The 19,502-nt window shown below is 44.7% G+C and overlaps 1 protein-coding gene across 1 annotated transcript in view; it reads left to right on the plus strand.

Annotated features, from left to right (window-relative positions):
- MKLN1 (muskelin 1) overlaps positions 1 to 19,502 on the plus strand; it is a 1,607,387-nt gene that overhangs the window by 1,502,562 nt on the left and 85,323 nt on the right. The gene's annotated exons all lie outside the window — the stretch shown is intronic.

Genomic DNA, 19,502 nt, shown 5'->3' on the forward strand with positions numbered 1-19,502 from the left:
GCCTCTCCTCCTACAATTAAAATTCAGCTGGCAATGATTTCAAACTTTCATAATGTTTTTGGGGATAGTTCCCTAGCTTCTCATAAGTTATACAAAACATTTTTAAAAGGAACTCTTTAAAAACCCCCTTTTAATTATCCAGTTACTCCCTGGAATCTTACTCTAGTATTACAGTCCATTGTTCAGCCTTCATTTGAATCTTCAGCTGAATGCTGCCACCTTAAATTTTTGTCTTGGAAGACTTTATTCTTTGTAGCATTAACTTTTGCTAGGAGGGTTTCAGAAATTCAAGCTTTATTTTCAAACCACCATACCTGATTTTTTCATAAAGACAGAGTTGCCTTAAGGACAAATCCTTACTACCTTAGGAAGAAAGGGTCAGACTCTAATATTAATCAGACTATTAATCTTCCAGTATTCTTTCCTAATTTTTCTAATAAAGGACAATATGCCCTTCATTTACTGGATGTTTACAGACAGTTACATTTTCACCTGCACAGAACAAAAGTTTTTAGAAAGTCAGGCCATTTGCTTGTTTCTTTTAAAAGTACCAAAAGTAGCAAACCAGTCAACAAAGTAACCTTGGCCAGATGGCTAAAAGACTGCATAACCTTTATTTATGACAAAAAGTAAATTGAGTTGCCTAGACCAGTAAAGGCTCACTGTACAAGATCTGTGGCTGCACCAGCTGTTTTTCAAGTCTTGAGCTTCCATGGATGACCTTTGTACAGCAGCAGCTTAAGCTTCCCCTCATACCTTTGACTTATTACAAATTCGACCTGGTCTCCAGGTGAAGAGCGTCCTTTAGTTCGATGGTGCTCAGGAATGTCCTTCCTTGAGTCCGCTCAAGATCTAAGGCACCTGGAGACTCTGTCCCATTGGTCAAGGATGAAATGAAGATTGACAACTTCAGATAAAGAAGTTATGTACTCACCATAACATTCCATCTGAGTTGTCCATCTTCATTTATCCTGGACTTCCCTCCTTCCTTCCCCCACCCTTTCTAATACCCTTTGGTGAAACAAATAGGACTCACACATCCACATTTGAATAGTTTTATATGGCAGATCTGGTTTTCATCAAGCCTTCTGTTCTTTGGCTGTTTTAGCTGTAATCTGCAAGCTCAATCTGAGGTAACTAGGGGAGATGCATTTTGGGTAGGGTTGAAGCTCGGGAGTTTTTGGTCTCTGCGAGCTTTGGAAATGACCTAGACAGTTCCAATTCTCAGAACCAAATCCATTGGTCAAGGATAAATGAAGACAGACAACTCAGATGGAATGTTATGGTGAGTACGTAACTTCTTATGTGAAGTTGTTCATTCTCGCCGTTCATTCTTTACTGATGGGACATGGCCATTTGCAAAGCTCAAGGTTTACCAGTAGCTCGAGACTAAGCCCCTTATCCCATGATGAACTGCTGGAATTACCCCAGGTCTAGTTTGCCGCGGCACAGATCTCAGTGGTTCCAGTTCACTCGAGCCAATTTTCAACTGAAAAACGTGATTTTCGCAAGTTATTTAATAATTTTTCTTATTATTCATTAGATTAGTCTTAGAGTAGTTTTGGTAGATTTATATAAGTTCCCTTACCCTTCATGTGCTTTTTGAATAGCTTAGTTGTAGTGGCCTCATGTTTGGCCTGGTTGTTTCCTTAACTATATACATATTTAGATATACATATTTAGCTTTGTTGGCCCTTTTTCCTCTGGGCCCATTGTTTAGTGTGTGTGTGTATGTATGTGTGTGTGTGTGTGTGTGTGTGTGTGTGTGTGTGTGTGTGCTTGCAACTACTGGTCTTTGATTATATTGCATTGCATTATTACATAATTGTGTGTGTGTGCGTGCTTTCTGTTGTTCCTGGCAAGAAAACGTGGAAGAAAATGAAAATGCTGCCGGGCTTTTATTTTTATCGTCGCACTGATGTCAGGGAAGAAGGAAGACAAACCGACGCCGACCTAGACTTTGGAATTCGCCGCATCGGTGACCCGCCTGACGGCAGGAGAACCCATCTGTTATGACTGCAGCTGTATTAGCACTCGAACATCTACATTTATGGTAGGTACAAAACTGTACTTTTTTCTAGGCTTGTTAATTTAAGCCTAGGCTTGGTTTGTGATACATAACTAACTGTGACTTTTAGGCTTCATTTAGGCTTGTGTGGCTTTGTTTGTAGTGTTAAGCCTAAAGGAATTTTCTTGAATATGTCTGAGGATCAGGACAAACACCCAAAATCTGGATTCAAGAAATGTCCAGACTGCAGGCAAAAGATGTCCGTGACTGATAGGCATGTTCAGTGCGTATATTGTTTAGGTGCTGTGCATTTGCAGGAGTCCTGCAGTATTTGCCACACCTTTTCCTCGGGGGTATTGTTGGAGAGGAAAAGGAAGCTTGTTGATAGAGGCTTGCTGAAGCATCCTTTTGCTGATGCTTTGAGTGACCAGGATGGGACCAGCAAGTCCTCCAAGTTTTCCAAATCTTCCAGAGACTCCAAGGTTTCTAGAGAATCAAAAAAGTCAAAAACATTGGAGGATTCCCGGACATCGGCTCCACAGCTCTCGGAGCCGAGTTTTCTTTCGGAGCCGGCCCACAGCCCTGGAGTCTGTATCTGAGAGACCTGCATCTCCACTCCTTCAATTGGCACCGTCTGTGCACTCCTCTAGGTCTTCTGTCAGCCTCTCAGAATTGGATATGGACCGATTGGTGCAGAAGCTCTTACGGGCACCAGGCCTTGTTAAATTGTTGTCTGCTCCGACCCTAGCATCGGAACCGAAGACCACCACCCCATATTTGACAGCTTCTCCAAGCCGTACCGGACCTTCGGAGCTGGAGGGGGCTGACCTTTGGAGCCAAGACCTGTTCCGGTGTCATCGGTTCCATCTAGTCTGACGTCCTTGGTGCCGACCGGGGACTCTAGGAGCCAACACTCTCCTGTCGGGTCCGGGGAGGATAGTTACACCGACTTGTCAGTGCCAACTCTTCCTCTTGTGGCCTCGGCTCAGATGAGCTCGGCCCACAGCCTCGGTGCAGGAGGAGCTGGCGGTTCCTTCTGGTCTGCCGACTCCTTGTCATCGGAGCGGTGATGCATTCGAAGCCATGAGGAGAGCCTTGTCCCCAAAGACGTCCTCAACACCAGGTCTGGCCTCTTCTTCCCCCAAAGCGCCTGTGTCTGCTTCTGCCTCCATCGTCCAGGCCAAGCGTAGAGACCCTGAGCCTCGGGTAGCCCCACAGGGTGCCCCTTGCTCTTCCGATACCTCCCCAGAGGCCCCCACTGAGGAGGTCCCCAGTAAGAGATTGTGCAAGAAGAGACACTTGGACTCCCCACAGGAGTCTTTGACATCTAACACTGACTTGGATGTGTCAGTAGGGCCCCCACGATCCCCCTCTGATTATATCTCCTTTGCGGAGATACTCGGGATCCTTAGGCAAACGGGTGATTGGCAGTCCAAAAGCCCGACTGAGGATGAGTCAGTTCTCTTGAAGGCTTTTGGGTCTCAACCTTCCACCTCTTGGGTGTCTCCACCCTTCGATGAGCTCATGCAGCTGGTCTCTCGGAGGGCATGGGAGTCACCGGAGTCCATGGAACCTGTCCCTTGGTGGCCTAATAAGTTCATTTCTGCCCCCGTAGATAAATCCTTTTTGTCCAAAGGAGTCCCTGTTGATGCAATGGTGGTGTCGGCGGCCACCAAAAAGGAAATGTCTGAGACTTCCTTGTCAATCCATCCTCCTAACAGAGAGTCCAGGATCATGGATTGATATGGGAAACGAATGTTTAGTTCAGTGACTTTTACACTCCGATCCCTGAACTAATTGACCCATTTCACCAAACTGCAAAGAGATCTCCTTAAGGAATTGGGATATACTCTTCAGGATACTGTAGCTGCAGGGGCTTCTGACAAAGTTGCCTCCCAGCTTGCTACCCTAAATTCCATTGTGAACTCGTCCATGCGTCTCGTATCACATGCAGCCGATGGGACGAGTAGGGCAGTGGGTACAGGAATTGCTCTAAGATGACATTCCTGGATGCACTTGTGTTCCTTCATGGAGCCCTTTAAGTCTTCATTTGTCAACACCCCTTTTGATGGCTCATCTCTCTTTGGGCCTAAAGTGAAGGAAACTCTGACCAGATGTGAACAGTAGGGAAAGACTCTATTTGCCTTCGGAGTCTGTTTTTCTACCCCTACTCAGCCTTAACCCAAAGGCCAAAGGGGAGGAAAAATGTGGTTCCAAAAAGCCCAAGGAGCCTTTTAGGACACATGTGGTGAACCCCCCTCTAGGGGCAGAGGAGGGGATAATAATGGAAGACGCCGCCCTCGTGGCAGAGGGGGTCCGCAACACCAGGTTGATGGAGATCACGTCTCTGGGTCAACCCTATCAGCGCTCCTGAAAGGAGGCCCGACTGTCCTGCTCTGGAGGCGGTCGGGGGTCGCTTATCTTTGTACCCAGACACCTGGCAAAATGTAACAAATAACAGCTGGATACAAAGTATTATTACTAGAGGGTATTTCATACCGTTCTGCAATCCACCCACCCTCGCAAGGAGAATCCGGGATGTTCCACCCAGTTGCAGGGAACAAGCAACTATAGAGGTCCACAAGTTGCTAGAAAAAAAGTCATCCAGCCAGTCCCAGCAGACCAAGCAGGATCCAGAGCTTACTCAAGATTCTTTTTGGCTCCAAAGAAAACAGGGGACTGGAGACCTATTTTGGACCTCAGCAGACTCAACCAATTTGTGAAGAAAGAGAAGTTCCGGATGGTCACGCTACAGTCTATACTTCCCTTTTTAGGGAGAGACAATTGGGTGTGCTCGATAGATCTCAAGGATGTGTACTACCACATAAAAATGGCCAGGCCATCCAGAGATCATCTGCATTTCTGGCTGGGAGCCAATCATTATAAATTTTGAGCCCTGCCCTTTCGTCTCACTACAGCTCCCAGAGTGTTCAAATGCATGGCAGTGGTCACGGCTCACCTGAGGCATCTAGAATTCCAGGTGTTTCCGTACATAGACATTTGGCTCCTTACCTTGACCAGCAGGCTTCAACTCATTCAGGCAAGGGAATACACTCTGACACACTGCAGTCACTTAGGCATTACAGTCAACTCAGAAAAGTCTGCCTTGTCGCCATCGCAGCATATCGTCTTTATAGGGGCAGAGTTAGACACTTCAACCACCACTCTATGACTACCAATTGAAAGAGTCTTTCGTCTTCGCCAGCATGTCAGCTCATTGGTGTCGAAGGACAGAGCACCAGCTGCAGAAGTTTTAAAAGTATTGGGTTTGATGGCGGCAGCAATCTTGGCCATACCACTAGCAAGGATGCATATGCGGATTCTTCAGTGGCTGCTGTTCACTCGATGGTCTTATCAGGAACTTCCAATGCATCACATGATTTTAATTACGAACTCTTGCAAGAGAGATCTCCAGTGGTGGTTGACGTCTCCATGTAACCATAGGACGCCCCTTTGTACTACCCCCTCCAGTAGCCACTGTGACCACGGACGCTTCCCTGATTGGGTGGGGGGGCGTATTTTAAGGGAAAGACAGCCCAAGGCACATGGACAGATCGAGTCACATCTGCATATCAATGTTCTGGAGATGAGAGCAGTACTAATGGCATTGCAGTACTTTCAGGACTGTCTTCCTCTAGGGACGATTGCAATTCAGACAGACAATATGCCAGTGGTCTGGTATTTGAACAAGCAGTGTGGGACCAAGTCTTACCCCCTTTGCCGAGAGCCCCTCAGTGTGTGGCAGTGGGCTGTCTCCTCCCAGTGCTTTCTGTTGGCAACGCACATCCCAGGAAGATCCAACGTGATAGCAGACAAACTGAGCAGGGCAATCTTGTTGACACACGAGTGGTCCCTCAAACAAGAGATTGCGGACAGGATTTTCCGTAAATGGGACCAGCCTTGCTACGATCTTTTTGCCAGTCATGTCAACACGAAATGCAGAAGCTACTTTGCCCTGATTCCCCCTCCAGGAGAACCCCTGAGAGACGCACTCTTACACAATTGGTCCCCGGGTCTCTTCTGTGCATTTACTCCAATCCCACTAATACCCAGACTAATACAGAAAGCAAAGTCACTGGGAAGGACTGTCATTCTTATAGCCCCTCATTGGCCTCAGCAGATTTGGTTCCAATTTCTTCATCATCTCTTGGAGGATCCATGGATTCTGGACCCAGTTCCGGACCTTCTGACACATCCGTCGGGGGACCTCCATCCTTCCTTGCAGTCACTGAAGCTAACAGCTTGGCTGCTCCAGTTCCCCTCATAGCCAGGATTCATAACCTTTCTAATGAGCCAAGGCAGGTCCTCTTGTCTTCCCATAAGCCGTCCACCAGAAGATTATATCTTAGTAAGTGGAAGAGATTCTCCATATGGGCCTCTAAGGAGAACATTGATCCTTATCAAGTCCCCTTGACATCCATATTAGAATTCTTGACTATGATCTTTAATAAAGGAGCTGCAGCCGCTACAGTTCGGGTCCAATTGGCTGCTATATCTAACTTTCATCTCTGAGTTGACGGGCTAAACATTGTCCCACAAGTCCAAGGCCTTTCTCAAAGGAACCTTTTACATGAGGCCTCCAGTGAAAACTCCTCATTCTCCCTGGAATCTAAACTTTATGCTATCTTGTGTAATGCTTCGCCCGTTTGAACCAGCATCATCTTGTGATCTCAAATTTTTATCATGGAAAACCTTATTTCTGGTGGCTATTACTTCTGCCCGCAGTGTGTCAGAACTTCAAGTCTTCTCTTATCTGCCCTCCTTATTTGATTTTTCATGCTGATAGAGTATCTCTTAGGACAAACCCCTCCTTTTTGCCCAAAATTTGTTCAGAATCTAATATCAACCAAGTCATTGAGTTGCCAGTCTTTTTCCCTAACCATTCCAATAAACTTAAGTATATGCTGCACAAACTTGATGTTCACAGACAGCTGTTATTTGGACAGAACAAAAGATGTTAGAAAATCGGAGCTCTTTGTGTCTTTCACTGAAGCCAGAAAAGGTAGAACAGTGGCTAAAACAATGCTTTCAAAATGGCTTTCTGAGTGTATCACCTTTGTTTATTCAGCTGCTAATATGCCCTTACTACACAAGATTAAAGCTCATTCTACCAGAGCAGATTCTACGTCTGCATTCCAAGCCAAATTGCCCCTTGATAACATTTGTGCTGCAGTCACTTGGTTTAAACCTCATACTTTTGTCACTCATTACAAGGTTGATAAGGCCTCCAGGGAGGACTTCCTTTGGGTCTACGGTCCTGAAGAATGTACTCCCATGAGCCACCCAAGATTGAGGGTGCTATGGACGCTACCCATCAGTAATAAACGTCAAGATTGAACAACTTCACATTAAAAAGTTATGTACTCACCATAACGTTCCATGTGGGTTGTTCCATCACGCCTTCATTCTTGCGTCCCTCTGTCCATCGCCCACCTGGCTGACAGTTGACCTAGAGATTGGTCGCATCCTGGTTACTCAGTTATTCTTCCTCTCTATGGGAAGGTAGTTCTCTTACGTGGATATAGTGCAAACAAGATCTGAGGTAATTCCAGCAGTGCATCATGGGATAAGGGGCTAGGTCTCGAGCTACTGGTAAACCTTGAGCTTTGCAAACGCCAGTGTCTGAGCTGATGGATCAGCTCCGAACCCATCAGTAAAGAATGAAGGCGAGATGGAACAACTCGCATGGAACCTTATGGTGAGTACATAACTTAATATTATACACTCTAATATACATTAGATATGATTACATAGATATGTATTTATAGTTTTGTAGTTAGATAATGTTTATGGTTAGATGGCTATGTGTTGTTTCTTGTCAGTCTAGTTAATTCTTTGTACTTCTCTACCTATGTATATGATTTTAGTTCTTATCAAAGACCTGATGAAGGCTTTATTGCATTAGTTAGCTGAAAGCAGTTTTAGTTAAAAGTCCGTATTTTATGTGTATGTTATGCTTTTCTTAATACCTGATTTGGGAATAGGTATTAATAAATAGAAATAAATAGGTAGTGTTTTCCTTAACTAGGATTTAGTTTGACCTACTCAGTAGTAGCGTGGGGGTGGGTACTTGTGGTTCTAAAATGCACTTTTACAGTCCTGTTTATATTGTTTGCCTTGAATAGGCTAGTTTAAAATTAAACAATACATATGTTTTCCACATCCACTTCTAAGTGTATAAAAGACATGTTTAACATTGTAAAATACTTCTGATTTTTGTTACTGAGGATTGCTTCTCTGTGACGAATAAAGGTTTGTTGCTTTTGGAAAAGGGTTTTCATGATATTTGTGAATTATTTTTACTGAGCTCATCAGTGAAGTTTTAAGACCACTAGTTTCTTTGTTTTTTGTTTGTTTTATTTTTATTTTGTTTTTGTAACACTTGAAACACATTACCATAGCCATTATTTTAATTACAGATAGACATCTGAGGTATGCAGTGCAAAATGACCTCTAAATACCTATAAGTGCTGGATATGGAATGAAAGGGACTGGTGCTTTTGTCATATTTTGAGTTAAGCAGTCCTTAATCTGGCTTTGCAGGACTAGTGGTGATTTGTGTGAAGTAAATTGAAATAGTTGAATGTGGCCACTGTGTTTATGTGAAACAAATGTGAAATACATTAATATGGCCATTTTTTTATCATATTCACGCATCTGAGATCTACATAGCCAATAGTGTGTCTAATTGCTGAGTATGGGGTGCATCTGTGGATGAAAATGACCAGTCCTGCAGCTGTTTGTTCATGTTAAATGGTGATTAATAAGGCTTTTCAGGATTTGTGTGCATTTCTGTGAATCAAGCTGTAGTACTTTACTGTCACTTGAGTGTTTATGTGAAGCCAGCTTGAAACTCATTAGTGTGGCTAGTTTTTTAATCACAGTCAAACATATTTTGTGCATACTGTCAGTACAGTGGCTGTAATTGCTGGATGCAGGGACTGTTTGTACTGCTGCTGTTTACTAATATTCATCATTTTGGCTTTGCATTACTAATAAGTGGTATGTGTGTGAAGCAAGTTTGAATACTTTGCTGTGTCTGCATTATTTTAGCTTTGCATTATTAATGTGTATTTGTGGGAAGCAAGTTTGAATGCTTTACTTTGATTACCTTTTCTGTGAAATTCAAAACCCATTGCAATTGCCGTATGTTCTTCGTGTTTCACTGTTGCATTTATCACACTTGGGTTATCTGCCTGCAGGTAGCCCTCAGTCGGCCTGAATACCCGAGACTTAGTATTTCTGCTTCGGTTGCTGTAGCTCCAGGACTGACGTCAGGTCATCAGGGGTATAAAAACAGGCAGCCGACGCCATTACATTAGTCTTTCTTGCCGAGAAGCCTAAAGCAGAAGCAGTTCCCACGAGTGCCAGTAGGTCGCTACCTGAGATTTTGTTTCCGAATTGAATCATCCTGAAGTCTTCTAAAGCTAAGTACCCCGTTGGGGATCCTTTTTTCTTGCTATAACCGATGTCAGAAAAAGTTAATTGTCTCGCCTGTGGAAAGCAAATACCACACTGAGATTTACATTCTTACTGCGTCACCTGTTTAGGCCCAGACCACGACGTACATCGCGCCTGAACTATTCGTCGCCAGGCCCTTATTGTCGCTAAATACTTTTGTTCTCTATCTCCATATTCCGAAATGGCTTCGGTAAGCCATCCGACTACCAATCTTCCGAAAAATCATAAGGATAAAAACAGAGACAGACCGCACAGGTCTTTTGGTCAAACCCTACATACCTTAAAAGAGCACTTCCATTGGGAATGCCAGAATTATCCTAAGACACTCAGAGAATTTTTAGATTTGCCACAGCATAGACCTTTAGCTGTCCTGCCTGTTCTGGATGTTGTGGATGATGATTTTATGGAATCCAGTCTAATTCCTTATACTTTTCCCCCCTACTCCAAGGAAACCAGACAGGTACCACAGAGTCCCTGACTCTCACAAATTCATTTTCAGAAATCCTACTGCTGGCCCAGAGGTAATTTCCCAGGGGCTAAAGGTATAAAAGCAACCACAGCCAAGAATACCACTCCTTTGGACAGGGATTCTCGAACTTTAGACAGATGGGATAAAAAAAGTATACACCTCTCCAACTCTCGCCATTAGGGCATTGAATTGCCAGTTTCACATGCTGAAATACTAGCAACATATTATGGAACTTATTAAACAAAAATTATCTACCTTTACAGACTGTGCAGAAAATAAAGAATTACAGGAGCTTATGCATTCTGCAAGCCAAGTCAGCAAACATACTTTGCAATGTGGCTTTAATGCCCTGGAAGCATCTTACAGGGCAGCAGTCACTGGTTCTGTACTGAGAAGGCATGCTTGGATTAAGGAACAGACCTTGCCAGACTATGTCAAATCAAAATTACTAGACGCTCCTTTGAACAAGGACAATTTGTTTGGCACCAAAGCAGAAGAGGTTCTAAAAAAGATGGAAGAAAACGCTAAGTCTATGCAGACAGTCAAAGATTTTTTGCAGGTGCAGCCTCCAAGATTCAGTAGGCATTGCCCCTTGAAACATTGGTCCTTTCCAGCCCCTTCAACGGCATCTCAACCTAAACCAAGGGGAAACAGACTCCCTCCCCCAAATTCCAGTCTCAGGGTATGCCGAGATCTAAACAATGGAGTACCTCCACTTCTAAAACAGGGAGTGCTAAGCCACCCCCTTGTGGAAAGAATTCACAATGACTTCTCAACTCCACTCCTCACCTCTGCCCAAGTGCTTGTGCCCCTAGGAGGAAAACTTGCCCATCATGCAAAAAACTGGACCTCCATCACCAAAGAGCAATGGGTCCTCAACATTGTATCCTGGGGTACATATTTTACTTCCACTCACTGCCAACCCCAAAAGGGTTCCCAGACCTTCCTCCAAGCCAGTGTGCAGAGACACAAAAGCCAGTACAATCCCTGCTCTCCATAAGGGTTATTCAACCTGTTCCTGCAGAACAGATAGGTCAAGGGTTTTATTCCAGACTTTTCCTGGTACCCAGAAAAGATGGCACTTGGCACCCAATCCTAGATCTCTCAATTCTAAACACCTTCCTGGTGGTACCAAAATTCAAAATGCTCACCCTTCAGCAGCTTCTTCCTGTGCTGACCAAAGATGCCTGGTTAGCCACCCTAGATCTAAAAGAAGCCTGTCTGCACATCCCTATTAGGGACTCATGCAGAAAATTCCTACATTTCGGGGTAGGATATATGCATTATCAGTTCTCTACACTTTTCTTTGGCTTATCCACTGCTCCCAGAGTCTTCACAAAATGCCTGGCTCCAGCCATTGCCTATTGCAGACAGAAAATTTCAAATTTACCCTTACTTGGACGATTGCTTGATTCAGATGGACAGTCATGAAATGCTGTTACAGCACCTGACATTTGTAAAGAACCTTCTAACCTCCCTAGTGTACACTAACAACGAAAAGAAATCAAAACTAGTCCCCAGTCAAAAGATTGTATTCCTGGGAGCAAGCTTGGACACAGCATCCCAGATGGCATTCCTTACTCCAGAAAAGCAAGCCTATCTAACAGATTACTTTGCTCAAAACAGCCTTACTTCTGGCCATCACTTCAGCTAGAACAGTGAGTTACAAGAACTCAAGGCTGTGGAACCCTTCATTATTTTTCATGCTGACAAGGTTTCCCTCAGGACTAACCCTTTCTTTATGTCTAAAGTGGTGTCCAATGTAGCTCTAAACCAATCTATCCATTTGCCCATCTTCTTTCCTAATCATCAGAATAAAGGGGAAAGGATCCTGCACTCCTTAGATGTGCACAGGCAGCTCAAATTCTACCTTGATAGGACTAAGACCTTCAGAAAATCTGACCAGTTACTAGTCTGTTTTGCACCAGGGGCAGAGGGCAAGGCCATTTCACAACAAACCATTTCCAAATGGATAGCACACTGTATCCATTTCTGCTACAAACACCATGGGAAACCAACCCCTCAGGGGGTCAGAACGCATTCCACTAGGGCAACTTCTACCTTTACAGCATTCCTCAGGGGAGTCCCTACCCGGGACATTCTGGAAGCTGCTACCTGGAGTTCTGTTCACACCTTCATCAAACATTATCATCTGCCTATCTTTTTCCAAATCCAGGGCAGGTTTTGCAGCAGCAGTCCTGCAGAGCATACTAGCCAGCCCCAACTCTTCTTGACTGCCTCCACCCATTCTTCAGTTTTTGGAATCAACCCAAGTGTGATGACTGCAACAGTGAAACACGAAGAACATAGTACGGTTGTATACACTTACCATAAATGTAGATGTTAGAGTGTATTCACTGTTGCAGTCCTGGTTTCCCACCCTCCAGCCCCCTTGTCTTTCTTTCTCTCTCCTCTCTGTCTATTACTCGCACCTTTCAGGGCTAGTGGTATTTACTTTTTACTGGTGGTGTTTTTCCCACCATGACTTAGCTCCCTTCTGGGAGGATCCTGACATTTGGGGCAAGAAAAACTGATGTAATGGTGTCGGCTGCCTGTTTTTATATCCCTGACAACCTGACGTCAGTCTTGGAGCAACAGCAACTGATGCAAAAATACTAAGTCTCTGTTATTCGGGCCGACTGAGGGCTTACCTGCAGGCAGATAACCCAAGTGTGATGACTGCAACAGTGAATATACTCTACCATCTACATTGATGGTAAGTGTACACAACTGTACTTTTTTATTACAGTGAGGCATCTTAGGTTTACAGAGTCAGTGGATAGGCTGTTATTGTTGGGTGAAGGGTTGGATGAAAGATGCAAGAAGAGTGAATTTTTGTGCAAAAAAATTTATACTACATTGGCTATTTTTTAAAATTTAGTCAGACATACAAGATGTACTGTGTAAAAGAACACAGGGATGTTCTTCGTGTTTCACTGTTGCAGTCATTATATTTGGGTAATCTGCTGGCAGGTTGCCCTCAGTCAGCCAGAATATCAAAGTCTTTGGTCCTGCGTCAGTTGCTGTCTCTTCCATGACGTCAGGTCGTCAGGGGTATAAAACATGCAGCCGACGACATTTTCTTCAGTCTTTCTTGCCGCACAGTGCCCGAAGCAGAAGCAGTTCGCAAGTGCAGGTCAGCCGACTCCTGAAATTTTCTCATTCGAGTTTCAGAACTGAAGTCTTCAATTAAAGCTAAGTACCCCGTTGGGGAAACTTTTTGTTGCTCCTTACCGATGTCAGTAAAAGTTAATAATCACATTACTTGTGGGAAGCAAATACCTCATAAGGATTTTCATTTGTACTGTATTCCTTGCTTAGGCCCAGATCATAACGTGCCTTGCTGTCAGTTTTGTGCTAGATTTAACCAACGCAGTATTAAGCGTCAGTATATCTTTGCTTCAAACTATTTTGGAAACAGATTTAATTACCCTGAAATGTCGTCGGATAGCAATCCAACTACCAGAGTTCACAAAAAACGCAAAGAAAAGGACAGAGACAGACCGTCTAGGTCCAAAACCAACGACGAAACTTCTCCTAAGCCAGTCGCCGATTCACCGGCACTCAGTGAGGCGCTTTCGCAGCCCCTGATACCTGCTACTTTTGAGTGGCAGGCCTCTACTGAGACCCATGTGGAGTCCAGTAGGCCGCAAGATTCTCAGAGTATTGTACCCGCGGATGTCTCTCCTTCAGATGGGTCCAGAGCCGCTGAGCAGGCATCGGCTTCTGAGGATGTTTTCAGGCCTCAACATTTCTATATAAAACCGACGCCAGCTTCAAAAACGAAAACAACTTCTAAGGCTAAAAAAATTATGCATGAGCCACGTGCTCAGGCCCCTATGCCTAAAAAACAGATTATCAAAATGGCTGAGGACTTAATTACCTTGATCAGGGGTTCCCAACCCCCCCCCCCCGATAAGAGGCCTAGGCAAGACACTGATTATGAATCTTCAGATCAGGTTTCTATTTCTTCTGATTCCTCTTCTGATCAGTAATTTTCTATACCAGCCTATGTGGATTCAGATGCAGAAGAATCCATCCCATCTGCATCTCCTCCTGAAGATTATTCTTTTGGAGAAACCTTGCATACTTTAAGGGAACATTTTCATTGGGAGAGTCAGGATTTCTCAGAATCAAAAAAGAGGCTTAGGGATTTCCTTCTTCCTCAGCATAGGCCTTTGACTATACCTCCTGTATTGGACATTATAGATTGTGTTTTCGGAATCTAGCATGTCTCCTGATTCCCTACCTCCGGCTCCTAGTAAGCCAGACAGATATTACAGGGTTCCTGACTCCCACAAATTTTTATTCAAAAATCGTGCTGCTGACCCTGAAACTATCTCACAGGGTCCCAAAGGTGTAAAGGCCCCTTCAGCCAAGAGTCCCTACCCCCTCTGATAGATTCCAGGGCGCTGGATAGATGGGAAAAGAAGGTTTATACGTCTGCAACCTTGGCAATTAGGGCCTTAAACTGCCAGTTTCATATGCTTAAATATCAACAGCATGTTATGGGATTATTGAAACAGAAAATGATGTTGATTTCTGAATGTGTGGAAAACAAAGAATTACATGAATTATTGCATGCAGCAGAACAGGTTGGAAAGCGTACTTTGCAATGTGGTTTTGATTCCTTGGAGGCATCTTGCAGGGCCACATTTACTGGATCTGTGATTAGAAGGCATGCCTGGCTCAAGGAGCAAAATCTGCCTGATCATGTTAAAGCTAAATTTGTTGGATGCACCTTTACAGCATAATACTCTGGTAGTAAGGCAGAAGAGGTTTTAAAGAAAGTGGAAGACAAAGCTAAATCAATGCAAAAACTGTAAAAGATTTCTTACAAGTGCAGCCACCCAGATTCAGTAGACACTGGCCTACAAAAAATAGGTCCTTTCCTGTGTCCAACAGAGCCTCACAAGGCAAATCCAGGCACTCAAAAGGCTCTAGATACCAATTACAGGGTTCTTACAGGTCAAAGCAATGGGGTGCCTCTACCTCCAAATCTGGAGGAAACAAAGCACAATCCTACAGTAAGCAGTGTCAATGACTTCCCTCTGCCATCACCAAGCACTTATCTTTTGGCAGCCCCCTTGTGGGGAAAATTAGCACTTCATGCTCAAAATTGGCAGTTAATAACCTAGGACAAGTGGGTATTAAACGTAGTATCTCAGGGATACAGATTTCATTTCCATACCTTGCCAATTCCAAATGGTTGGTCAGATCTGCCACAGAATCAATGGGCAGAGGCACAGAAACAAGTTACGTCCCTCATGGATATGGGGGCTATTCAACCAGAACAGGAAAAAGAGCAAGGGTTTTATTCAAGACTGTTCCTGGTACCCAGAAAAGACTATGCCTGGTGTCCAGTACTGGATTTATTGATTTTTGAACACATTCTTGGACATCCCAAAATTCAAAATGCTGACTTTACAACAGCTTCTACCCATGCTGGGCAAGAACGCTTGGTTAGTGACTCTAGACTTAAGAGGCATACCTGCATATCCCAATAAGGGAATCGTGCAGAAGATACCTCCGTTTCAAGGCTGGTTTCATGCATTGCCAATTCTCTGCACTGCCCTTTGGCTTATCTACTGTGCCCAGGGTCTTTACAAAGTGCCTGGCACGAGTAATTGCATTTTGCGGACAAAGAAGCATACAAATCTATCCTTACTTGGACAACTGTGTCATTCAAGCAGAAAACAAGGACATTCTTTTTCAACATCTGGCGTTTGTAAAAAGGCTTCTAACATGCCTAGGGTACACAGTAAACGAAAAGAATTCACAACTGGTACCCTCTCAAAAAATTACATTCCTGGGTGCAAACTTGAATACAACTGCCCAGATGGCTTACCTTACGCCAGACAAACAAAGGCAACTGACTATTTACTCCAAACAGATGGCAACAAAAACCCAGTTATCTGCAAGACAAATTTTGCAGGCTTTGGGGTTCATGGCATCCTGCATTCTACTAATTCCATATATGAGGAAACTACAGTGGTATCTAAAAATTTATGGAGTCAACATTATCACAGTCTGGAAACAATGATCCCTCTCATTCCCTGCCTACAACAGGAGTTTCTTTGGTGGGCAGAGACATGTCACCAGAACATGGGACGGTCTTTCACTCTACCCCCTGCCACCCAAATCCTAACTACAGATGCATCAGACTATGCTTGGGGAGCCCACATGGTGGGGAGATGCATTCAGGGCATATGGAGCCCAAAACAAATGCATCTACATATCAACCAGAAGGAGATGTTAGCTGTTCAGAATGCCCTGACAACCTTCAAGGATTTACTTCATCCAGGACAACTATTGATAAAGACGGACAACACCATGGTTATGTGGTACAAAAACAAGCAGGGGGGTGCATATTCCTACCCCCTTTGCAGACTAGCCATGGCATTGTGGGACACATCCCTGACTTAACAAGTACATCTTCAAGCTCAATTCCTGCCAGGAAAACAAAATACTCTGGCAGACAATCTAAGTAGAAATCTTATGGACCCTCACGAGTGGAAACTGGACCCACAAGTCTTCAGCATGATAACAGAGAAATGGGGGAGTCCAGACATAGATCTATTTGCCTCTCCCCAAAATCATCAACTGGACAGATTCTGCACAATGACTTATCACAGACAAGCATGGAAAATGGATGCCCTATCCTTCAGTTGGAAAAACCTATCAGTCTACGCCTTTCCTCCTCTGCCTCTTCTCCCCAAGGTCTTACTAAAGGTCAGACAGGAAAAAACAGAAATTATCCTAATTGCCATGGACTGGCCTCGCCAGCACTGGTGCCCAATACTAAGGAATATATCTCAACTCCCTCCTTGGTACTTGCCTCAAATACCTCATCTACTGTCTCAGCAGAGCAATCAAATTCTGCACAATCAGCTCCAAACTCTGAACCTGGCAGCGTGGCTGATCATGTAATTATTCAAACACCACCTCTCAGTAAATCTGTGATGGATGTCACTTTGGAAGCCAGAAGGCCTAGTACTAGAAAATCTTATGCTGATAAATGGAAGAGATTTTGTGCTTGGAACCAAGCACAAGGAACGGACACAGCAAAGCCAAATATTCCTCATATTTTACAATGCTTGACCGAGATACTTGACAAGGGCCTATCTTTTTCATCAATAAAAATCCATGCCTCTGCCATCTCGGCTCATTACAACACAGAGCCTCCCATATTTTCTCATCCTCTGCTAAAACAGTATCTTATAGGGGCCAAAAATTTAAAGCCTCTCAGAAGGTCACCAACTCCTGCAAGGGACCTCAATTTTGTGCTAGAAAAGCTCACCCTGCCTCCTTTTGAACCAGCAGCTACTGCGGATATAAAGTTTTTATCTTGGAAAACAGCTTTCCTTCTGGCAATCACTTCAGCAAGAAGGGTTTCAGAACTACAGGCCCTCATGGCTATGGAGCCTTTTATTGCATTTCATCTAGACAGGGTGTCCCTCAGGACCAATCCTTCCTTTATGCCTAAGGTGGTATCCAATGTGGCTCTTAACCAAACTATTCACCTGCCAACTTTTTACCCAAATCCGCAGAACAAGGGGGGAGCGGATTCTGCATTCCTTGGACGTACACATACAGCTAAGATTCTACTTAAACAGGACCGAATCTCTAAGAAAGTCTGAGCAACTACTGGTGGCATTTGCTGCAAGATCAGAGGGGAAGGTTATTTCAAAGCAGACTGTTTCAAAGTGGATAAGCCACTGCATTCGTTTCTGCTACTTGCATCATGGTAAACCGGTGCCCAAGGAAATCGGGTCACATTCCACCAGGGCTGCATCTACCTCAGCAGCTTTTCTCAGAGGAGTTCCAACCAAAGACATTCTAGAAGCTGCTACTTGGAGCTCTGTTCATACATTTACAAAGCATTATCATTTGCCTCTCTCTAAGTCCAGGGCAGGCTTTGCCACTGCAGTTCTGCAGGGCCTTATAGCCGCTCCTAATGCTATTTAGCTCCATCCTCCCATCCATAGCTTTGGGATTCTACCCAAATGTAATGACTGAAACAGTGAAACATGAAGAACATAGTACAGTTGTGTACACTTACCATAAATATAGATGTTCGAGTGTATTCACTGTTGCAGTCCGGGTTACCCACCCGCCATCCCCCTTTTTTCTAGAACTTCTCTTTCCATCACTATATTCTACAGCCTTTGTGGTGTATTTGCATGTTAAGTTGTCAATCTCGCCTTCATTCTTGCTGGATGGGTTCGGAGCCGATCCTCGGCTCCGACTCGGCACTTGCTTTAGCTCGAGAACTCCTTTTACCAGCTCGAGGCAACCCTATATCCCATGATGCAAGGCGGAACTACCTCAGATCTCGTTTGCCGCTTAGCGAAAGAGGTCTCCTTTGCCAGCTGAGGTAAGTTTTTTCTTAGTCAAGTAAGAAAAAGTGTAGTTAGGGGTTTATTTTCCCTGTTAGTGTTAGTGTAGTCTGTAATTAGTTACAGCCCACCCTATTCCCTATTTTTCAACCTTTTTATAAACTTTTTATAAGTTTTGTCTAAAGTAGTTTAGTCAGGCCTAGTCCCTTTCTGTTATCCCTTCCTGTGTGCTTGTGTAAGGGATTAATTTGTGTGTTTGTTGGGACTGTTTGTGTTCTATCCTTCTAGGATGTCTAAAGAAGGCAAGGTTCAGGCCTCAAGAAGTGTGACCAGTGCTGTCAGAAAATGTCTCTGACAGACGGTCACACTTCTTGTGTTTATTGCCTGGGGCCTTTGCACCTGCAGGACTCCTGTGCGTTGTGTCATGCTTTTAGCCAGAGAGTCCTGCAGGAAAGGAGGAACAAACTAATCCTCCGAGGTTTACTTAAACCTGAAGGTTCTCCTCCTAAATCAGGGTCAGGAAAACCTCTGAAGCCACCAAGGTTCAGGCTACAGTGTCCAAGCCTCCTCCGGTGGCTCCGGCTCCGGAGCCGATATCGGCCCGCTGGAGTCGATACTTCTTCTACTGGTAGTGGGTTGGTGCCTGCGGCTCGATACCCTGACTACTGTGGCCTTGTCGGCTCCGGCTGGAGCCGACTTTATCCAGCATCGGAGCCGAAATCCTCGGCTCCATCTGGAGTTCTAGGGACTTCGGCTCCGATGGCTTCGACCCGAAGAGATCTCGGTCCCTCTATTATGAGTATCCATTCGGCTCCGGGATCTCCTCTTTTGTCGGAGCGGAGCCATCGGAGCCAATCTTGAGATCTTCCAGGCTGTCTGACCACGACTTGGAGGGTGGTAAGCAGGCTGTTGAAGTCTCAGGCACTGGCCCAAATGCTCCATAGCCCGTCTCAACAGACTTCGCTATAGCCCCAATTCTTGAACTTCCTCCTCCGACTCCACACCAGAGTTCGGCGGAGCTTCTTGGGACAGCGACTGTTTCGATGCGGAGCCGATACATCCTTCGCTCCGCTGCCCTCGGCCGATCTCCTCCTTGAGACCTTCCTTGGAGGGATCCGGTCGCCGGGTTTCCACTGTCGGCTCCGAGGGGCTAGTGGCATCGGACCCTTGTCCGATCCCGCTCTCCCTCTCGGGCTTCGCTGGTAAGCTCGGCGCGACATCGACC

This window comes from Protopterus annectens, chromosome 11.part0 (genome assembly GCF_019279795.1).
Source record: "Protopterus annectens isolate FY-2018-M chromosome 11.part0, PAN1.0, whole genome shotgun sequence".
Taxonomy (NCBI): domain Eukaryota; kingdom Metazoa; phylum Chordata; order Ceratodontiformes; family Protopteridae; genus Protopterus; species Protopterus annectens.